Here is a 20253-nt window from a genome sequence, read left to right on the forward strand (position 1 = left end):
CTCCATTGTTAAGGATCTGGCTCAGAGTCCATGTGTTATGTCCGCTTTAGAGGTTCTCCAGTCATGTCCTGCTCAAAGAAGTGCCTTGCTATCGGCAATGGGGGCAGTGGATTCAAGTAATTCCTTAGCTCTCACTTTTGATATGAATAATGTCAAAAAGAGACTTCCTCATCACATGGCTTTCCAGATAAAGTCTACCTACCAGAAAATGAACATTTTTCGGATGGTTATAGATGAAGGAGCTTCCACATGTGTCATGTCCATGTCATTTTGGAAGGCCATTGGATCACCGTCGGTTGTTCCTTCACCTACCCTATTGACAACATTTGATGGTCATTCTCATAGGCCATACGGGATTATCCCAGCCTTTCCTATATGTGTTGGAGGAAAGGTCGTTAATATTGAAGTAGAAGTCATAGATGCTAACCTAGACTATAATCTCCTATTAGGAAGGAACTGGGTATATGAAATGGATGTCGTTGTTTCGACTCTGTTTCGTATCATTTTATTTCCTCATGAGGGGAAAATCGTTAAGTTTGATCAAATGGATTATTGTCCAGTTGATCCTCAAGCAAGCTCTGACTCTACTATTCCTTTAGTGGATAACCCCCATCCGCCTACTAAGAGTTTAGGAGTCGTGATGTACTCTTCATTGATGGGTACGTTTAATCTTCCCCCTCCTACAGCTGGAATAGATACAATTTCATCCTCCAGGGACCCTTTACGGAGAGAGTTTGTTCAAACTCCTTATTCTTCGAATCCTGGAACCTTAGCTTCATCTGTGACCACATCAGGTGACGCCAAGGTGAGTGGAATAGAATATTTATGTTTGCAGTAGAGCCTAGATGTGAATCTATCCATAACTCTGCAGATAACCATTCTACTACTTCCTCTGGGAAAGAAATAGATGGTGATGTGGCTCATTTTCGGACCCTTGATTCCACCTCTGCATCGGATTTCTTGGATATTGTTTTTCCATCAGATGAAGCAATATTCGAAGCAATGACGGCTGTAGATCGACCTTTGGAAGATTTACATCGTCAGTTACACTTTCATTCCCCTATGCATGAAGTCGAATCTCAGTCCTCCAATTCCACTAGTGATGTTTGTATGGACCCTTCGGCTCCAACACAGTTATTCGGCGAAGGAAGTATATTTATTTGTTCGATCGTCGTACATATAAACATCCCTAGGAGTAAGGTGGCGGAGCCCCCTAATGAGCTCTACCTAAAGAAGTACTTTGCTTAGTTTTGGCCAGGCAATGGCTTCTTTGTACTTTATGTATACTTGTACATATATCGTCGAGAGTTTTATGATATCAGCACTTTTTGGTTTGCTGTGGCAGGTGCTAATGGATGATTTGGTCTATTTTGGGTTCGTCGATGGTGCTAGTCGGCACACTTGGAATCTCGCTTCCACAGCTTGGGTACTCTATTATGCAACTGGTCAATTGATGGCATCAAGAGGCGTGTGTATTGGTCCTGCTTCAAACAATATGGCTGAGTATACTGCCGTTATTAATTTATTCGAGGCAATCTCTCATGGGATCGACTCGTTGGTATTGTATCTTGATTCTCAATTGATAGTGTCCCAATTAAATAACATTTATCAGGTACGAGATCCATCTTTATATCGCCAGTATTTAAGGGTGAGGTTGTTGCAAAGATCATTTACTTATATTAATTATTTGCACATTCCAAGATCTCATAATTGGTTAGCTGATTCTATCGCTAATCAGGCATTAGACTGGCACATCAATCATTCATCATAATAAAATCAAGCATCAAAAAGTCAAACTGTATATATATATATATATATATATATATATATATATATATATATATATATATATATATATATATATATATATGTATATATATATATATGTATATATATATATATATATATATATACATATATATATATATGTGTATATATATATATATATATATATCGTAAAGCGTCTCGAGTGTACATATGTGTGTCCAAAAATATACAAAATTTGGGATTCAAATGCCCATAATCATGTCCGACATATCTAATGCCTTGGCTCAGGATGAGCGTCTAAGTATGTAACTATCGCAGTGGCCACACACCGAAAAGTGTGAACCCAGTCATGCGGCATGATGACCCAGCCTCTCCCAGGCCACAACTACCAGGATCTTTCTAGAAACCCTGCCTACAAATCATGCATTTTAACACACGCCAGTGTACACTTAAAGATGATTTATAAAACTCATTTCTCAATTCATATCTCATTATCCCATAAACAATATCATCATCTATATTGCTGGATTCCACCAGAGAGGGCGCCTTACTGTTCGCCTTTTACCAGAATTCAAATATCAATCAACAAAACATAAACTTACTGTGGACACAGGCATGCATATATATATACTCGGCGCCTATGCTATTATCGCTTACTCATATCCGCACTTCAATATTCCCACGCCTTAATCCTGCAATCGAACTATATATGTATATAACAGTCAGCTGTTCCTTTGTATATATACTACGCCTATATATATACCTTCATGTTATGATCGCCACGCAACATATCCACCTTCGATGTTGGTCTCGGTTGACATATATATATATATATATATATATATATATATATATATATGTGTGTGTGTGTGTGAGCATGTAATAGTATAAACAACGAGCTTCCTTCCTTCTCGTCCACGGTCCTGGGTATATGCATAAACCACAGTTTATAACGTTTGCTCCCAAGTCGGCTCTCGGTTCTGGTTTCGTTACGACTCCCTTCAAACTGAAAGACTTGAACGCTTCCACACAACAAACAGTTGTCACGATTGCCCTTCGCATGAGGCTACACTACGTTGCATATTCCCTTAACCTTTGCAATGGTTGGAGCCCATTGCATGATCCTTCCTCTGCGTTGTGGAGATTTCCGTATCCAACCTGCGAATGCTCTGAAATTCAAGAGACGTAGCCTTAACCCTTCTCTATACAGGTTCCGTTGACGCGTAGATAACCGGCGCTTGATTCAACAGTGGTCTTCCCTGCGCAGCACATAGAGAAGGCATCTACATGCCTCTGGGTTTCCCAATTGAAGCCCCTTCAAATACGTTTCCGTTCCGAAGGCTCAAACAAAGACTTCCGTTCTCCAGAACTGAAGATCTCATAAACAATAGTTAATGCTTTCATTGTTCCGCTATTCGGCTAACAACTGTTCCACCTTCGAATGACGGGCTGGCGATCCATATTTATTACAATTTATATCAAATCATTCCCAATTTCCAAACTTCGGCCCTGTTGCAATATGGCTCCCTTCGAACCGCCGCCTCCGTGAATTGAACACACAACTAACGTTCCTAAGATCCTTTCGACATCAATATAGTCTCAGAACTACAGTCACCAGTGATTAAGGACATACAGTTATACAGTCCCCAACTACACTATAGTTAATTAACTAAAGCAATCAACACTTGGATCCACTCGCATACCTGTGTGCCACTTGGATTATCCCGCATACATGCGCGCCAGAACAAGAATCAAGCAATCAACACAAAAAAGTGCCTTCAATGACCGACACATATACAATAGCGCATTGAAAATTTAAACCCACAGTCATTAGATGGTCTGCGATTGCTGGTTACATCACCAGACATTCATAGTCAAGGCGTATCTGCCCACAATGGATAGCTCCACTCATAACAAAGGTGGAACGCAAGAATTTAATAGGGCGCTTCCGGTGGTACACATGCAAAGGAAATCCTTTGCCTAACAATTGGTTTAATGTGTCTCATATGAAGCGCGCATCAACAATTAACATATATGCCAATCTCATCTTAAAACTACCATTAAAATCTAATCTCATATAAATACCCCCTGCCATTAAACTGCTATCAAGTTGCGTCCTTTATCAGCAATAAATATGGTTGCGATCTCACCACAATTCAAAGGCTCAATATGATATTCGATGGCTGTATATCCGCCCTTTTACTCAGTTGGCCGACACAGTCCAGCGTTTCCGCTGCGCCATTAGGGAAAATTACAAGAGTTATGCATGCGCCCTGGGAACATAAAACTCAAGCAATAGAACCGTGAATACACAGTATTTTAGCGAAGGGAATTAGAACCATCAGATTTCCATACAAGTCGAATTCAACATGATCATATTCACATTAACAAACATTTTCAAGAGCTGTTCGCTCATGGCCAGATATGCAAATCTGTGGCCCTTTTACAACTGCCCGAAGGCTTCCAATCAGAAAACTTTCTCTCTCTCACTCACTCCTATCCTATCTTTTTTTCTCAAAACTTCTTCTCTTTATACAATTTAAAAATATCATTAAATTAAATGCTAAATCCCCTTAGTATCTCAACAAATCCCTAAATCTCTCAACATCGCTAAAGGATAGATTCTCATCCCTAAAACTCTTGAAACTAAATCTAATCTTAGGCTTATAATTAATTCTGAAATATTTCAAGGCTAATTTCTCTCTTGTTGTCCAATTATTTGGAAACATTACAAATCCTCACAAAATATCATAAATATTTACATAAAATTAACAATTTCTCAAAAACATGAGACCCCTAGGTTTAATAAAAATACAAGGTATTTTCCCAAGCTAATGCTCCTGCATCAGACTCCCAAGGTTGAAAATGACCATGATCTCCAGATCATGCGTTTTAAATCTTTGTCCGCCTGGATCCCACACTTTATGTTGTCTTGCTCCACTTGCCGCACTTTCACAATCTGTCTCTATTTTCATTTTGCTGCTGCTTCTGCTGCTTCTCTTCCTTGCTACTGCTGGTTTCTTCCGGGATTCTTTTGTCATCAGTCTTCTGATACTTTCAATCTCTCGATCCAATAAATCTCCCGGCTGTTGATTTGCTTGCTGAGCTAAGACGGCTTGCTCAGTTTGTACTGTCACTCGCTCACTTCTTGTTTCTGTTCTGACTTTCTCATTTCTTACTGCCACCCAATCATCCATACCCTCTTGTTTTCCAGAACAGAAAACTTCTTCTTCCTTCATTTGACTGCTCAACTGAGTCAAATGTTCTGCAACAATACCTGCATTCACAAAACACTTGTTAGAATAAAAATCAGAAGGCATCAGTGCCTTATCCTCCTTTGCCAGCACTTCAGTATGTTGTTCTGAAGTCTCCTCCACTATCAGCACATCAGTATGCTGATTCTCTTTGCCCAAAGAATTCTCTGAAGAATTCTCGAGACTGTCAACCAGTCTTCCTCTCACATCATCTGCTTCCATGATATCTTTTTGCACTCGTTCACTGTATTGAACTCTCTCTTCGGCCATCTCTCTGTCATACTCTGAATTCTTCAACAAATATTCCAGCAATGCAATTTCTTTGTAACATTGCTGAAGCATAACATCATCACTTACAATCCCTGCATGCATACACAACTTGTTAGTTTGAAAACTACAAGTTTCAACAACCTTAACCGTCGGTTCATATACCAGCTCTTCCAGCTGATCATCTTCTTCATTCACATGAACTTCTTCTTCAACAAAACCTGTAATCACATCACAACTGTCAGCTATAAAAACACAAGAATTCACATTATCCAGCTGATCTGGATCTGCCCAATAATTCAAGAAATCATCAATGATCTCTTCCTCTGTTTTATCAATGGAAACCTCCTCTTCCAACTCAGCTGCTCTGAGTTGCGTACACTTCAACTGTACATCCATCACCTGCTCAAGCTTCTTCAGTTCTTCCATTAACTGCATGTTTATCTGTCGATCTCTTTTCTGTTGTAGCTTCCGCCATTTCACTTTCTTTCCCTTCAGTGGAAAGATCCATCCTCTACTCTGGTTTTCCTGCTCTTGCAGCCATTCCTCTAGTACCTGCAATTGCACTTTCATTACTGCAATCTCTCTTTCTCTGTCTTCTGCAGTCATCTCATCGCTGTGGCATTCCTCTGAACCTCTTCTTTGATCCTCCATGATCATCTTCTCCCTTGCCATGAGTTGCACTAGCCTCTGCAACAAGCTCTCCTGTCTTGCCGCCACTTACCTCACCAAGCTCTCCTCACTCAGTCTTTTGGTAAGTACTTGGTTCACTGCCTCTGGAACCTTTCGAGCACTCTCTCTGCTCTCTTCAGGCTATCTCTTCAACTCACCTTCTTTTTCAGGACACTACAATTGTCCTCCTTATTCAGCCTTTAGCTGAATGCTAGGTTCAATGCCATCGTCTTTTCTGCAACCATAAACTCTCATCACAAATTTCAAATCAGAAAAAAATAATCATTTCATCTCCTAAGATCTTGCATGATCTCGCTTCATCTCCCACCTGCACGGCATCTCTGTGCTGCAACATTCATCAGTCTCAAAATCTAATCTTATCACATGTAATTAATAATAAAAAAAACTCATCCTTCAAACAGAGATTATTCCCCGCTCTGATACCAAAAATGATGACCCAGCCTCTCCCAGGCCACAACTACCAGGATCTTTCCAGAAACCCTGCCTACAAATCATGCATTTTAACACACGCCAGTGTACACTTAAAGATGATTTATAAAACTCATTTCTCAATTCATATCTCATTATCCCATAAACAATATCATCATCTATATTGCTGGATTCCACCAGAGAGGGCGCCTTACTGTTCGCCTTTTACCAGAATTCAAATATAAATCAACAAAACATAAACTTACTGTGGACACAGGCATGCATATATATATACTCGGCGCCTATGCTATTATTTCTTACTCATATCCGCACTTCAATATTCCCACGCCTTAATCCTGCAATCGAACTATATATGTATATAACAGTCAGTTGTTCCTTTGTATATATACTACGCCTATATATATACCTTCATGTTATGATCGCCACGCAACATATCCACCTTCGATGTTGGTCTCGGTTGACATATATATATGTGTGAGCATGTAATAGTATAAACAACGAGCTTCCTTCCTTCTCATCCATGGTCCTGGGTATATGCATAAACCACAGTTTATAATGTTTGCTCCCAAGTCGGCTCTCGGTTCTGGTTTCGTTACGACTCCCTTCAAACTGAAAGACTTGAACGCTTCCACACAACAAACAGTTGTCACAATTGCCCTTCGCGTGAGGCTACACTACGTTGCATATTCCCTTAACCTTTGCAATGGTTGGAGCCCATTGCATGATCCTTCCTCTGCATTGTGGAGATTTCCGTATCCAACCTGCGAATGCTCTGAAATTCAAGAGACGTAGCCTTAACCCTTCTCTATACAGGTTCCGTTGACGCGTAGATAACCGGCGCTTGATTCAACAGTGGTCTTCCCTGCGCAGCACATAGAGAAGGCATCTGCATGCCTCTGGGTTTCCCAATCGAAGCCCCTTCAAATACGTTTCCGTTCCGAAGGCTCAAACAAAGACTTCCGTTCTCCAGAACTGAAGATCTCATAAACAATAGTTAATGCTTTCATTGTTCCGCTATTCGGCTAACAACTGTTCCACCTTCGAATGACGGGCTGGCGATCCATATTTATTACAATTTATATCAAATCATTCCCAATTTCCAAACTTCGGCCCTGTTGCAATATGGCTCCCTTCGAACCGCCGCCTCCGTGAATTGAACACACAACTAATGTTCCTAAGATCCTTTCGACATCAATATAGTCTCAAAACTACAGTCACCAGTGATTAAGGACATACAGTTATACAGTCCCCAACTACACTATAGTTAATTAACTAAAGCAATCAACACTTGGATTCACTCGCATACATGTGTGCCACTTGGATTATCCCGCATACATGCGCGCCAGAACAAGAATCAAGCAATCAACACAAAAAAGTGCCTTCAATGACCGACACATATACAATAGCGCATTGAAAATTTAAACCCAAAGTCATTAGACGGCCTGCGATTGCTGGTTAGATCACCAGACATTCATAATCAAGGCGTATCTGCCCACAACGGATAGCTCCACTCATAACAAAGGTGGAACGCAAGAATTTAATAGGGCGCTTCTGGTGGTACACCTGCAAAGGAAATCCTTTGCCTAACAATTGGTTTAATGTGTCTCATATGAAGCGCGCATCAACAATTAACATATATGCCAATCTCATCTTAAAACTGCCATTAAAATCTAATCTCATATAAATACCCCCTGCCATTAAACTGCTATCAAGTTGCGTCCTTTATCAGCAATAAATATGGTTGCGATCTCACCACAATTCAAAGGCTCAATATGATATTCGATGGCTGTATATCCGCCCTTTTACTCAGTTGGCCGACACGGTCCAGCGTTTCCGCTGCGCCATTAGGGAAAATTACAAGAGTTATGCATGCGCCCTGGGAACATAAAACTCAAGCAATAGAACCGTGAATACACAGTATTTTAGCGAAGGGAATTAGAACCATCAGATTTCCATACAATTCAAATTCAACATGATCATATTCACATTAACAAACATTTTCAAGAGCTGTTCGCTCATGGCCAGATATGCAAATCTGTGGCCCTTTTACAACTGCCCGAAGGCTTCCAATCAGAAAACTTTCTCTCTCTCACTCACTCCTATCCTATCTTTTTTTCTCAAAACTTCTTCTCTTTATACAATTTAAAAATATCATTAAATTAAATGCTAAATCCCCTTAGTATCTCAACAAATCCCTAAATCTCTCAACATCCCTAAAGGATAGATTCTCATCCCTAAAACTCTTGAAACTAAATCTAATCTTAGGCTTATAATTAATTCTGAAATATTTCAAGGCTAATTTCTCTCTTGTTGTCCAATTATTTGGAAAAATTACAAATCCTCACAAAATCTCATAAATATTTACATAAAATTAACAATTTCTCAAAAACATGAGACCCCTAGGTTTAATAAAAATACAAGGTATTTTCCCAAGCTAATGCTCCTGCATCACGGCATGCCAACCACATGACGCTGCATATCCTCAGGAAGGTCCTCTATCGCGGCCATTGGGACTCGGCAGCTTAGCCTCGCCAAGTGTTGTTGGACGTTGTTTAGAGTCCGTTCGGTATCAGCAGCTGTCTCTTCGGCTCCTCGGCCACGCCATCCATGCCATGGGAACCCATCTGGTCGTACCGGCCCAATATCTGGAACATGATCATGATATCAGTCATTTTAATCTCATCAAAAATATTTTTCAAAATGCATCATTATATTTGAAAAATCCAAAAAAATCATAAAATCAAAAAATTCTTACCAATCTCACCCCATGCTGCGTTCGGTGGTAACACTAGATCAGGATCTCCTCAGAAATCCAGCCCAGCATAGGGGTAGTCATCCACGACGATGATCTGTTGATCCCACCAGGTGAAGAAATCATCATCAAAGGCAGCCCTTGGGACCTCCCCACTCCCCACTCCCCAGACGTTTCATCAAATCTGCCCACCGGCCCATGCGTGGATCGCCTGGGGTGCTAATGGAAACTGCTACCCTGGGGTGGAATGCGGAACCTTATCGAAAATGAAAGTACACAGGATAGTCCCATATCCAAAGTTCTTGGTCTGTCCCCTCCTGATAGAAGTGAGCTGGCTCTTCATGTTGGCCAGGAGAGGAGTACACCAGTCGAACACAGTAGTGAGACAGTCAACTGCCACGCTCATGACGACCCGTGACGCCTGATGCAGAAAGGATGATCCGTTCACTCGAGCTATGGTGAACATGATTATCCTAAGTGACAAACTCGCCACATGCGTGATAGAAATCTGGCTCCCAACCTTCTTGGGATGTCTCGGGCAGTATATCTGTACATAGTCCTCTATCGTGAGGCTACTCCGTGTCCTGCCCCGGGAATGTAATACCTCTCCCCTTCAGGAAAGGTCCGTGATAAAATAGATATCCTCCACTTCTACCCTGAGCAGCATCGCTCAAGAAAAGATAGAAAAGATAAATCCACGCCTTAGAATTCAGCCTCTTCGAGGGGGCAACCTCCTTTACATTACATAAGTGAACAATTCTTGGATGATACAAATGAAAAGACCTCCTTTCTATATATAGGAGTCTAAGGGGTCATAACATAATCAGAGCCGACATAACAATAATAATGTAAGGGCACAATAATAACAATAGTGGGCTTCTATGGGGCACAATAGTAACAATATGGGCACTACATGGGTACATAAATATAATAAGTGGGTTATACTAATAATAATAAGGGGTTACACTAGTAGTATAGGGGCCTAACATGCCCCTCTCCTTCAAAAAGTGTTGTCCTCAACGCTTGAGTAGTTCTTGATGCTTCTGTATAAAATTCTTGTCCTCCCATGTGGAATATTCAGCGGGTAAGTTCTTCCACTTGATGAGATACTCTGAAATTGATTGATTTCATAGCTGTCGGGTTCTTGTTTCTGTGACTGCTCCAGGTTCCAATATGATTTTTCCTTCCTCTTCAATTTCTGGCAATATTGTTTGAATTGGGATCTTTTGCAACTTTTGAATAAGTGGCCATACTTCTTCGTCCTTCTTCCATTCATCCCTTGCTTCGTTTATCCAATCTGGTTGGATAATATAAATAGCACAAAACAACGCTTCCACATCCTCATCCTTGAAGAGTCTTCCCATTCGGTAAGGTTGCCATTTTTTAAGTGCATGTAGTATTGCCAACATTTCCTTCTCATAAATAGCTTGCTTGAGATGTAGCGGTAAAAATAACCAATCACCTACATCAAAAATGTTTTCACTAAGATGTTGATCTACCTGTTGTTTCGTTTGATTTTGCACCAAAGTGGCGTTATCGTTTAAAAGTTGGAGAACTTGTTGTTGATGCTCGATGTGATCTTTCACTGCTTGAACCTTTTTCTTTTTGATATGTCCTTCTATCTCTAAAGGTTGAGGAGTGGTAATTTCTTCCAATCCTTTACAAGATATGGTCGGATTCATTTCTTGATGCTTGATGTGATCTTTCACTTCTTGAACATTTTTCTTCTTGATATGTCCTTCTATCTTGATAGTTTGAGGAGTGGTAATTTCGAACAATGAATTACAAGATATGGTTGGATTCATTTCTTCTTTCTCGATGTGATCTTTCACTTCTTGCACCTTTTTCTTCTTGATATGTCCTTCTATCTTGAGAGTTTTAGGAGTGGTAATTCTTGCCAATGCTTTACAAGATATGGTCTGATTCGTTTCTTCTTTCTCTGGGGTGGGGTCCTGGCGTATATCTTCTTCTTTTGATGTTTCTTGATCCTTTTCTTCCTCCTCTTCATATTCTATGTAAAATAATTTCTTCTCAGCACACTTATGACCTTTAGTGCATTTGCTATCACAATTGTAACAAAGCCCTTTTTCTCTTTTTTCTTCCAATTGTTGTGGTGTAACCCTTGTAGGTTGTGGAAGGCTAGGAGAAACAACACTTCCATCTTTATAGTTGTGAGGGGTACGCTTCCTGGTTTCCATAATTTTGCTTTCCACTATGTCACAAATCCCTTTTACTCTTTCCAATTGTTGTGGTGTTGCTCTAAAGAAGGTGTTTCTCTTTGTATCCTCATAATGTGCTATCATTTCCTCCGTGAAAATTGACCACGTAACAAGTTGTTTACGAGAACAAAGCCCTTTGTACCATAAAAATTGATCGGGTTCTAAATATGAAGATGAAATACATACCTTTTGTAACAGTTGTACACCATGTAGATCAAAATATTTCTCCATCTGAAGTATCCAATTTACCGGATCCTTGCCATCAAACTTCCTCATCTTGCTTTTTCTTGATTTTAGGAGCTCAACCTTGAAACGATTGTAACTCTGTACTTTTGGATCTTTAAGTTCTGAAATTGCAACCTGTAGTAGCCTTCTGTGTCCTCTTTCCAATGCCACTATTCTAATCCAAATTGGATTCTCCAAGAAAGAGTTATGCACAATCTCCCGCAGTGATCTGATTGTAGACTAGTTCAGTAGAGCGAACTTGTATGAAGTGCCACGTGTCACTGTTTCAAGATTTGACTCTAAACGATATAAAAAAGAAAACTACAGTCCGTCCTCTTTCTATACCTTCTTTCAAAATTTCAATCCGATGCTCAGAAAGAAAGTTATGATGATTTTCCCTAGGTCACCTGTTTTGAATGTAATTCAGGAGTCTGTAAAAAGACCAACTTCCTCAGAGCATATCTCCGCAAATATCGCGCGAAAAGATCTGAAATTCAAACCCAAGATTCAGCGCGATGTCTTCTCAAATGGTTTTTTTTTGCGACTTCTGAAACGTCCTAGAGAAAACGTTATAGCGAAAATGCCACGATGACCTGTTTGGAGCAGCGAAACCCTAGAATCCAAAGCTCTGATACCAAATGTTATGAAACCAGCTCAAGAAAAGATAGAAAAGATAAATCCACGCCTTAGAATTCAGCCTCTTCGAGGGGGCAACCTCCTTTACATTACATAAGTGAACAATTCTTGGATGATACAAATGAAAAGACCTCCTTTCTATATATAGGAGTCTAAGGGGTCATAACATAATCAGAGCCGACATAACAATAATAATGTAAGGGCACAATAATAACAATAGTGGGCTTCTATGGGGCACAATAGTAACAATATGGGCACTACATGGGTACATAAATATAATAAGTGGGTTATACTAATAATAATAAGGGGTTACACTAGTAGTATAGGGGCCTAACAGTCCCCTCCTGATAGAAGTGAGCTGGCTCTTCATGTTGGCCAGGAGAGGAGTACACCAGTCGAACACAGTAGTGAGACAGTCAACTGCCACGCTCATGATGACCCGTGACGCCTGATGCAGAAAGGATGATCCGTTCACTCGAGCTATGGTGAACAGGATTATCCTAAGTGACAAACTCGCCACATGCGTGATAGAAATCTGGCTCCCAACCTTCTTGGGATGTCTCGGGCAGTATATCTGTACATAGTCCTCTATCGTGAGGCTACTCCGTGTCCTGCCCCGGGAATGTAATACCTCTCCCCTTCAGGAAAGGTCCGTGATAAAATAGATATCCTCCACTTCTACCCTGAGCAGCATCTGATCAATCATAAAGGCTTCCTCCTTGACGTCCCAATAATCAATGAGCATCTCAAGCAGATGCGTGTTCGCTTTCATATTTGGCAGTTTGAAAAATTTAAGCAAACCGCATCCCCGTAGGGCATCTAATGCTTCAGGACTATTCATAACTTCATTATCTACCACTGTGTGCTCTCTTTCACGCCACGTGACAGGAATCCTGAAAAAAAATCGATTTAAAACCATTAGTTTTTGTTTAAAAATGGTTTGCAGCATATACGCGGGTCCTTGTGCACACAGTCGCGTATAGGGCCCGTGTGTACGCGGGTTCAATATTACCAACCCGCATATACGCCGTGAGGAAATTTTTGACAAAAATTCAACGGTGAAACATCAATAAAAAATCTTAAAACCTATCACAATCAATTGCAAGCTAAGTATAAGAGTTACCTCGAGGTTTTTGACGAATTTGAACAGTTGAATCTGGCTGTGGGAAGTTTGCTCCTTTTGCTCCAAATCCTTTGCTCTCAAACTCAAATGGTAAAAATGGTGAGTCCAAAAATGCTTTTTATATGTTTTGAAAATGCAAAACTTTTTCAAAATTTTATTTTGTTTGGCCTCATGTGACTTTTAACTTGGGAGCTTGGAATGTTGAGAATGGTTTGAATTTCAGGACATTTTGGACGTTTTTCAGTTTCGGGACGGTTCCATGACTGCTGACCCGTCATGGCAAGTATCGTTTTCTCACTGGCATATAGGTTAGGGACACCATTTTTTTCGTTGCATTATGCATACTAGCCTCCATTTTCCGATACATCTGCCATAGGGTCGATCCCATCGTGTTATGGTTCATAAGCCATTTTCACTCGCCAATTCTTTAAATCATGACATGATGGTAGAGCCATCCTTTACATGGGCATCGTAGTTAGCACCTCACTAACATTTGTTGCCCATGCTTCTCCATTGAGTAGGCTCGGGAGTCCTTTGTAGTCCCGCCATGACTTATGCGTTGAAGACTCATTCCTCTTAGCTTCTCCGCTTTGTTCTGGCCTTATACCCTAGAGGCTCCTTTGTGTTGAGTTGTGCTACTGCATTGCATGTTGACCTCTTGCACCTTTTGGCCTGGAGCCAGCTTCACTTGGACTCATGTTTAAGCCAACTTTTGACCATGACGACTACAAAATCAACCTTGCATACCTTTGACTTCTGCAGCTTGATACACCTTGACCCATGGAAGGAACACACCTTTGAGTGTCACTGACCAGTTTTCACCTCCCTGCATTGAGCATAGGAACGTTCCATTCCTAAGAACTAGATCATCTGTTCCACTAACACTCATTCTTTCCAATGTACCATAGCATTCTTTTATTCTTTTTCTGGCTTAACAGAAAAAGACAAAAAAAAAAAAAATATTCCAAAAGGAGCGGGAATGAGACAGTATTTCCATTTATTGTTAGCAGCTAGGGTCAGTCGTGTCGCCCTTGAACAAAGCACTCAAAACAAAGTCTCCTCCACATGACTTAGGTACGCCATAACTTTGTTATTGAGTCAGTTCTCCCCCGATTGGTTATCTCTTTCAATCATATGGAGGGTTCGTTCGTGCCTCCTGCATGGCAAACTTATACGGAGTCATCATATGCTGCCACATAGTCACATTGAGTCGTGCTTTTGTTCAAGGGAAGTTAGCCTGAGTCGGCCTCTCTGTAGTGTCTCTTGACTCATTTTTCAGACGGCCATCCCTGGTTTTCAGTGTCATGTCTATCATCACATCAGTTATATTGGTCCTTTACTTGTGCTGGTTTGAGAAGGTCCCCATTGACTTCTTGCTAGCGGGTCTTGTCCTTATCAACGACGACACCTTGCTCTGAGGACAGGCCTAGAGCTGCACCCTAGCCCTATTCTCATTATTGATAGGTCACCTTGTGCTGAGCATCGATCAATATCATGGGTCTTTGACTGAGTGGTTTCCCTTGTGTTTGACATCAGCTTACATTATCACACATTGGGATTCGTGCAGTACCTTGGTTTCCATTTGACCCTATTGGTGGATACCTCGCCTCTGTGTCAGCTTTCATTATTGGTTGGTTTAGAGGGTTTCTGTCGTGCGCTAGCCACATCTTGTGTACGCCGGAAATGTACTTCGGTTGGGTTACTACATCTTTTTCGTCCAATTCCTTCCACATTATTGGCCTACGGGTTACACTCGCGCTAGATTGATGAAGGATGCCTTAATGCCTTCCTTCTAGCGGATCTTTCCCTATCGACTCTGACTCATTGCTCTGGGGCAAAGATCTAGAGTCCATTTGGCAGTACCTTGGGGTTTGTAGTCATTAGTGGCAGATCCTTCGCTATCGACAGTGGGAAATCATCATTGTCTCCTGATCGATAGATTCTTACAAGTGTTCGACTCCAGCTCATCTATTCACACTTGTTAGATTGTACTGGGTACCTTGACACTCATTATCATTATCGGTGAGTAGTCTCGCGTTTGTTAGTGGTATACATCAATGACTGGTAATCAAACGATTTCTCACATGGTCGACTTCAGATCATTTATTCCCATGGTGTAGAAATATACTGCGGCGGTCGGTGAAGACCTCAGGTTGTATCAGCATTTATTGGTTCACTTGACAGTTGCTCCTGTTGCTGCTAGTTGATACCACTCCACTTTGTATGTTGCAGTGAGTCATGGAAACATTCTATATGCTGGCACCTGAGTTTGCAGTGTAGTACCATCCTATTCCATCATGTTCAGTTGGTACCTTTTGGGATCAATCTTTGATATCAATGATCCGTTGCATCTTTCAGCATCATTGATAGTCTTATATGTGATATTTAGACATGTACTCGTTTATTATGATCAGATGATCCATTATGTATTTTTCAGTCATTTATACTTGTATACTTAGTGGATCTGCTTGTACTTGATATGCGGACATGCTTTACTTTTTCTGAGCATGGGTATGCCCGCCTCAGACAGTGTTTCTTCCTGATCTCCTTTGGTGGCTGGCAGGCTGAATTCTGGTGAAGTCCTCCTCGGTTTTTGACAGACTTCCTTTCCATGTACTCGCATAATATATTTCGGCCATCATGCACCCCTTCTGACCCCATATATTAGGGGCCATCTGTTATAGCTCCAAACCTCACTCTTATGGTTTGTGATGTTGTACTCATGGCCTAGGGCAACCCCTCCTTCCAGAACTGGTCCTAAAATTCAAAAAACAGTGTTTTATCCCTCATACACGACATTGCCCTGAGTTAAATGCGTGTATACGCGGGTCTGTGTATATCCAACCCGCACATATGTATTAAAACACTTTAAAAAATATAAAATTCCTTATTTTCGAGCAGAGATCGCAGGCTTTACTTGCTGATCACCTGTTAGTGCCCATGGCCCAACTGTTCCCAACCAACTCCCAACTAAAGAACTACTTTGGGAGAGGTATAAAAATACCTCAAAGGGAAGGCCTAAAGGAGGAGAGAAGAGAGAGAAAGGTTATTATGTTGATATTCTTCCCCTGCCCAGGTCTGAAGTCCCTTGTACCTTCTACACTTCCCCCATTTGTCCAGGAAACCTTTGTTTCCTTGTGTGTCGATGTTCATCCACCATTTATGACATCATGGAGAGAGTCATGGAAGGAGTTTGTTAAAGGCTTGAGGCTGGAACGGATCCGGAAGGAAGCTTTGCTTGGAGCCTGCTGAAGGTGATTCAGGTGAAAATATTCCTTTTTTATGTACTTTATTTGTCTATAATAAAAGAAACACATGTCTTGGTTCCTGAAATGAATCTTCTTTATGTTAATGATATTCATGTTTAGAATTCATATGTAAATGGTTATTTGGATTTCATAACTAACTACCTTTATTTATAACATGAAGCTGGTTTATTTATAAGTTTTTGTCCACATACTGTTGTGTTCTTTGAATTGGTTGTTTTGCAGGACAAAAGAGAAGAAGGGAACTCCAAGAAAGGTTTGGACCCTAAAGGTCTTCTCAAACATAGGACCTAATGTATGTACCCTTTACAATAGAATTTGCTTATAATAACATAATGGTTGTGTGAATGTGTGCTTCTTTGAATAGACAACTTTCAGTCTGCTAGGGTTTCAACCCAAAAAGCCCTAGGGGAACATTTCCCTCCACCAAAGGCCTCGAAATTTTCCATTGACATGATCACCCAAACTGAGGGTGATCTGGATGACATTGGCGAGACGGTACGTGACATCACAAATGAGACATTTTAGGATTTCATGCAAGAGCACCAAACTGTGTTGGGGGCCCTCAGAGCATAGTTGCAGGACATACAAGCATGCCCCCCTCAGGTTGGTACCATTTCAATGAACCTCGTAGTCGGATCCACTACAGAAAAGTAAATGTTGCATGCGCGGATGAAGAACAAAATTTTGTTGCCAGAACATCAAATGAGGACGACAAGATTTTGGTTAGCATGACGAAAGGTCTCAGGGTTAATCTAGCTACCCTTCTACGCGAGACATTATATCTATTGCAGGATGGGATAACGGCAGAGCTGCACACTAGGGAGAGTCGCGTGCTCCAAGTCCTCAGTGAGAAGAAGATAAACATGGGACAACGCAGCTTGCAACGCGATGAATTGGTGTCACAAAATCAATAGTTGGTGCATGTGATAGGCAACGCTTGCTGAAGCGTCCTGGAGCTAGCCATCCTAACAGAACTACCAGCGGAGGTACGGATCCAAAGGTTAACAACAAGAGTCTACGAGGCTAGGGAAGAGATGACAAAGGTTTAGCTGGAGCTAAATCTTCATGTCGCTGAGATGCAGTTAAAGGCACAGTCATCCACTCCCCTGGAGGTAAGAGAACAGTGCGCTAGCGCTATCACACCAGGATTGGAAGAATCACTTAAGTTCCTCACCACTCTGTAGGAGGACCCCAACATCCAGCATTTAGAGACAGAGGCATGAGAAATCCAACAACAATATGATAGTGTCAGAGGAGCTGGTCAGATAGTAGTCCTCACCCAGAGGTTTGCACGGATGCAGCAGGCAAAAGCACTGAAGGAGCAGGTGAATGCGGCACGACATAAGGAAGCAGTCCTAAAAGCATGCGTCCAGCCTTGGATCGACGAGGCCTTCACCATCATGATAGAAATCGAAGGCAAGCTCATGCACATACAGGGGATGCACACATTAATGCAGAGAAGTAGTCTAGACATAGAGGTCTCGGAATAGCGCATGTAGCAGATCCAACAAGCAGTAGCTCAGTGTGCTGCTAACCTCTGCGCAGTTCGAGAACAGTTGGAGGGACTCCACACAAATATCGCCATGCCGATGGAGTGACTTGAGGGTGAGTCACAATGTTTGTGTTGGGGCCCTCTTGTGCATGGATTCCCCCCAAGGCATGTTTTGGGGTTCAAAGCCCAAGTTTTGACCGACTTTTGTTGTAAAGCTCCATGAATTGCGGGTGTAGGGTGCGAAAGTATAATAGAGTCACAAGGTTGTCTGCCCTAGTTTTGTAATGTAATGTTGGCTGGATAGACCTACCCATGGTCCACGGACCATGGGATTGTATAAATAGAGTAAGGCTCTAAGTGTAAAAGAAGAGAATAATAGAGAAGGAAGAGTCCAGGTAACTAAGTGAAGTGTGTCTTTGGGTCGTAGAATAGGAGAAGGATCTGCAGCTGAGTGCGTAGAGACCTAGTAGTCCGTAGCTAAGTGTGAAAACCCCTGCAGCTGAGTGTGCAGGGTAGATTCGAGTCTGTAACTGAGGAAGGAATTAATAAAGAGAAGTTTTATCATAATTATGTGTATCTATTCTTGGGTTAATGCATGTTTGATATAATTTTCAAATATACTATTTATTTACTGCATGCACTTGTATGAATGGTTTATGTTGTCAAGTATAAATTAAAGCACGCAAGTAGGCTAAAGTAATAAACTAACATTGGAATACCAGTAAGGTCTTGGGTTATACTGCAGAAGTGCAGCGTTCAGCCCCTGAGTATGGCTGCATGAAGGTAGTATATGATGATGCGAGATACGGGAAAGTGCGTGAAGCGACTTGCGCGCAGGGTCAAACTGCGGACCACTTGATCTCATCAGACATCTCTAGGGTGCAGAAACCTGGTTCTAGCATCCTCTCGTGCTCCATGGACTATTGTGAAAGGGCCAGTAGTACCAGGATTTTCTTGGCTAACTCAACTCCGAACCTAGGTCAGGGCCTAATAAGCCAACAAAAAATATGGTTATTTGTTGGTTGAGAAAATTTTCATAAGTATATGTGGTGAAAATTGTAAATACAATAATGAGTTGTGTTATAAAGTTATAGTAAATGGTATGTTGATCATCATTTTCAATAGATGTTATTGTAAACATTTCAACAAGCTATGTTATAAAGCTCCATAGAGAGTATGTTTTGGTTTTTAGCGTTTTTTCTGGTTGTAGGTATCACTAAACACTGAGGACGGTGTTCCCCTAAGGGGGAGGGTTTTGTAACAGGCCCAGCTAAAACTTCATGTAAAAAAAAATATAATAGCAAGGTCATGGGACACATATTCCAAGTTGAATGTCGGGAAAAAACATCCTAGTGGGTGTTCATTTGGTTTATTATGGCTAGGGGAAATTGGAAAAGGAAATGGAAAAGGCTTTCGAAAGGAAAAGTGGAATTAATTGGCATTTTATTTATGAAAATAATGAAGTTAGGAGAAAAGGAAGGTGGAAGGTCACAAGTTTCATGTGAGGAAAATGAAGGAAAATGATGGAAAATGAAGAAAATAGGGACCTCATTGATAAAAATGATTTTGAGGATTAGTTCACAACCTTTTTTTAGTTTATTTTTGGAGCTCTCTCTCTATTCTCTCTCTCTCATACTCTTAGACACTTATAGTATTCTTGGAGCATTCTAGCATTGGGGGAAAGAAGGCAAAGAAAGGACAAGAAAGAAAGAGGAAGCAAATATCAAGCAAAGAAAAGTAGGAAAGCACAAGGTTATAACGAGATGAGAAGTTACAATCAGTTTGCTTTGCATGTATGATTTCCTTGCTAGTTTTGGCATGCATGGTACATGCATGTGTTCTTTTGGTTCTCTTACTGTCATTGGCATGGGTCTTTCTAGGTGTGACAATGGCTTTCATCCTTGCCTTTATATTTCGGGATATCCATGGTGTGATGGGGTTTCTGTTACTTGGTTGAGGTGGATTGTTGAATGGTTTTGAAACTGAGTAGGGTGGTCTCAGGAGGAAACATAAGGCATAGGAATCCATGGACCAATGAAGGTGGGATTGCGATAAAGCCTAACTGTGTATTCCCTCATTATCATAGGAATACTTTATTGGTGAATGGAGGGATATATAATAAATCCT

The sequence above is a fragment of the Pinus tabuliformis genome, chromosome X, assembly GCF_031772625.1.
Source record: "Pinus tabuliformis cultivar Carrire ecotype Pingquan chromosome X, CPIR1, whole genome shotgun sequence".
NCBI lineage: Eukaryota > Viridiplantae > Streptophyta > Pinopsida > Pinales > Pinaceae > Pinus > Pinus tabuliformis.